The sequence below is a fragment of the Gorilla gorilla genome, chromosome 1 (assembly GCF_029281585.2).
Source record: "Gorilla gorilla gorilla isolate KB3781 chromosome 1, NHGRI_mGorGor1-v2.1_pri, whole genome shotgun sequence".
Classification (NCBI taxonomy): Eukaryota; Metazoa; Chordata; class Mammalia; order Primates; family Hominidae; genus Gorilla; species Gorilla gorilla.
This window is the reverse complement of record NC_073224.2, coordinates 50,671,674-50,675,645: the sequence shown is the minus strand read 5'-3', so window position 1 is coordinate 50,675,645 and position 3,972 is coordinate 50,671,674. Positions and strand designations below refer to the sequence as shown.

Here is a 3,972-nt window from a genome sequence, read left to right as displayed (position 1 = left end):
AGCCTGGTAGAGTGTGAAGACAGAAAAGAAAGCAAAGTGGCAGAAATACAGTTAAAAGGGCATGCGGCTACCAGAGGGGGCAAGCCTTATAGACGTTGTTCAGGATCATGGGTTTCATCCTAATTGCAATGGGAAGCCGCTGGAGAATTCTGAGCAGAGGGTGACATAACCAGAATGGTGGGTTTTAAATGATCCTTCCTTATAATGTGCAAAACCATTCTTTTAAATGCAAGTATGCAGACAAGGCATTATGCAAAAATATATTAGGGTGATTGCATAGAGAGTAGGGTTTTTTCTCCCTTGTCAAAAATTCCCCAATCCTATTTCTGACACTTCATATGAAGGCTGCATGTGCAGTCTTATTATTATTTTGCAAGCCTGGGGTTTAGGCAAAAAAAGAAAAAAAAAATCCCCAATCCTGTTGACGCAACATTCCCTACTTTAAAATAGAGAAAACAGTTATCCTACAGAGAGTAGCTGTGTTTTCTGTGAAACATTGTGTCCCACAAATGTAGGAGACTTTATGCACAGAGTGGGGAGGCTTGGGAAGGAGGCTGTTATCTTATGAAATGGGCTACGGGGTGGGGTAGGAGGTGAAAGTGCGTTATCGACCTCGATCAGAGGTTCCTTTTCCAGTGGATGATAAACCATCAAAAAGAGCTTCCTGTTGATGTTACAGATGTTATAACTTCACTTATCACTGTCTGATCTCCCCTTGCATCCTACCCTCGGGGCAGGAGTCTGTCAGCTCAAAGCAGAGATAAGGGGGCCACATGTCCCAGGGCTTGGCAGTTGGAGCCCTGAACCCAGACCTCAGTAGGAAGCATCAGCGTGCATCCATTCCCAGTAGCCTCTGAGCAGGAGCAGGCAAAATGCCTTCTTTTTGAAATAGGGCATCACTGTGTCACCCAGGCTGGAGTGCAGTGGCGTGATCATGGCCCACTGCAATCTCTGCCTCTGGCGCTCAAACGATTTTTTCACCTCAGCCTCCCGAGTAGCTGGGACTACAGGCACATGCCACCACATCCAGCTAATTTTTTTGTACATACACACACACACACACACAGACACAGACACAACATAGCAAAACCTCGTCTCTATATGTATGTTGCCCAGGCTGGTCTCAAACTCCTGGGCTCAAGCTATCTGTCTGCCTTGGCCTTCCAAAGTGCTGGAACTATAGGCTGAAGAGTCTTTTGGAGCAAATCATCTTCTCATAATCAGCAAGTGTTTGCATGTAGTAGGGAGTGGACACGATGCATGTATACACCATGCATATGTAACACAGCACCTTAATTCACTCATTTATCCATGCCACAAACATGTATCGAGTACATACTAGGTACAGGCACAATCCCGGCTGGTGGGGATACAGAGAACGAGACAGACTTCAATAATTCTGACTTTGCTATTTAAAGCAGAGTTGTGGATGACATGTAATACACAAAACCATGAGATTTTAGAGCAGAAAGGATGCGGAAATGATCTAATCAAAAATTCTTACAATGAGATATAAGAAAAATGTAGTCCAGAGAGGATAAATGCCTCAGATTTTTAGGTCATCGAAGTTCAAGTCAAGTGGATTTTCTACTAAACTCTGGTGCGTCTTATAAAGATAGAAGCATATTGCTGCGACGCAGTCCTAGCAAGAGTGTGCGCAGAAGTGTAGCTTAAATAAAGGAATCATTATCTCTGATACGTGATAAAAATGCCGCATCATTGTCCTTAATCAACTGAGGATCTCTAAAATGACACTGAAATATGTTTGTTCAAAGATCTTTAACAATCCTATGATCTTGTGAATCTTGGAGTAGCATCATGGAAGGTTCTGGTCCGAGAGTGGTCCACACAGAGGCTAGAGCTGTATGAATGTTACGCGACATTGGATGCTGCCATATCTACACTGGGTTCCTGTGAATGGATAATAGAAATAGCAGGCCAAGCATCTTGGCATGATCCCACAGTTAGCTGTAGCTTGAATTGATTACTTAGTGTCCATGGCTGAGTCAGGAGCAGAGCGAAGTGTGTATTGACACTGGCAGGGCAAACCTACAGCAGGTGGAGAGCCCAGTTAGGAAATCACTCCACATGGCTCCCAGTGTTCTGCTTTCCTCAAATCTTGAGTAATAAAGGGGCTTCATGTTTTTAACATGAACTGTGCAAAGGGAAGCAAACGGCAGCAATAGACGTAGTTCCACAGTGAGCTGTGATACATCAACGGGTCATAAAACACTGAAAGGGACTCAGCCCAAGGGGTGGCTTTCTGACTTGCATTTAGAGAATAAAAATGTTAATAGCGGCTGGGCGCTGTGGCTCACGCCTGTAATCCCAGTACTTTGGGGGGCTGAGGCGGGTGGATCACGATGTCAGGAGTTTGAGACCAGCTCCTGACCAGCATGATGAAACCCTGTCTCTACTAAAAATACAAAAATTAGCCAGGTGTGGTGGCACTCACCTGTAATGTCAGCTACTCAGGAGGCTGAGGCAGGAGAATCGCTTGAACCCGGGAGGCGGAGGTTGCAGTGGGCCGAGGTCGCACCATGGCACTCCAGCCTGGGTAACAGAGAGAGTATCCGCCTCAAAAAAAAAAAAAATGTTAATAGCTACCATCTGTTGTTCACTACAGAAAGGACATTCTGTTAAGTGCTTCGCTTACTTACTTATATTATTTAACCTTAAACAACCTTATGAGATTTAAAAAATATCAGATATTTATTATTAACCCAATTTTACAGATGAAAAAACTGACGATCAGAGAGGTTAAGTAACTTTTCCCAAGTCACCCAGTTGCCAAGTAGTGGAACCAGGATTGAAACCTGACTGTATCTAACTCAGAAGCTATTACTCAAATTGCACCAGGCAATTTGTTCACAGCAAGGGACTGACATCATAGAGGCCTACAAATCTGTTTTCTTTGTCTGTTTTATATCTGGGCCGTTTTATCCTCCTCCCGTTCTTCTTTCCTCTTAAGTTTCTATTTTGGGATTTTAGGCCCTCCAAAGAGCCTGAAATCAGCCTTCCTTCCCTTCCTGCTGTTATCCCACAAACTGTAACAGCCATTTTTGGTTGGCCTCATTTGATGCTTAATGACAAAGAAGCTGTCCTCAAAAATTTATTCTTATCTATTGCCCAACGTCCCCTACTCACTTAATCTTTGAATACATCACATATAGATTCACAGATGAGCTAGGTTGGAAAGGATCTTTGCTAATATCTAGAGACCTACTTCTTCATTTTACAGAGGAAGAACATGAGTCCCTTTAGAGGAAAACAAATTGTCTGAGCTCATGTGGCACATTGGTGCCAGAGCTGGGACTTGATCTTAGGCCTCTTAACTCCTCCTTTAGTGCTCTTTCCACTCTACCTGGCTGCGTGTGTATTTGTGGTATCTAAATATGTGCCCACAGGGAGAGAAAGAGATTACTAATCTCCTCCATCTACACAAACTGTCTGTACCAGGGCAGAGCATGGCCAAAAGAGACAGGAGGCATTATCTCTCCCTTCACCCTGCTGTACTCAACGAGCAAGATTGCTATCTTCTGAGTGGCAGTGCTCCCGCCTTGTTGGAAATGTTGAAACACTTGTGGCTGACCTCCAGTGACACAGAAGCTTCTGGGTAGGGGCTGGAGAAGGGTCGGGGAGATATTTCCGTTAGGACATCGCTGAAACACAGACTGGGATCAGACTGTGCTCACAGTCCTAGGGGTAAGTACTGTCTGTGGAGACAGGATTTTAAATTAGTTTGAAGTGTGCATTTGTTTGCGAGCATATATGCATAGAAGTTTTAGAGAGTATTCTCTGTTTATGTGCTGAGATTCCAGGGTGCGGAATTCCACTTGCAATCAGCTTACTGTGAGCCTAAGATTACACTTTATGGACATGAATTTCTTGTGCCCGAGACCTGACATCTGTCTACACTAGCAACAGCAGCCACTGGGGCTTCGGCCAGAAGGTACATGGATTTTGGGTCCA

General features: G+C 44.3%; 1 non-coding gene across 1 annotated transcript; it reads left to right on the top strand.

Moving 5' to 3' along the window:
* The first annotated feature begins 301 nt into the window (after positions 1 to 301).
* LOC115932327 (small nucleolar RNA SNORD60) lies at positions 302 to 387 on the top strand. Its single transcript, XR_004068615.1, has one exon. It is a non-coding gene; the product is annotated as a small nucleolar RNA SNORD60 (small nucleolar RNA).
* Positions 388 to 3,972: the final 3,585 nt, after the last annotated feature.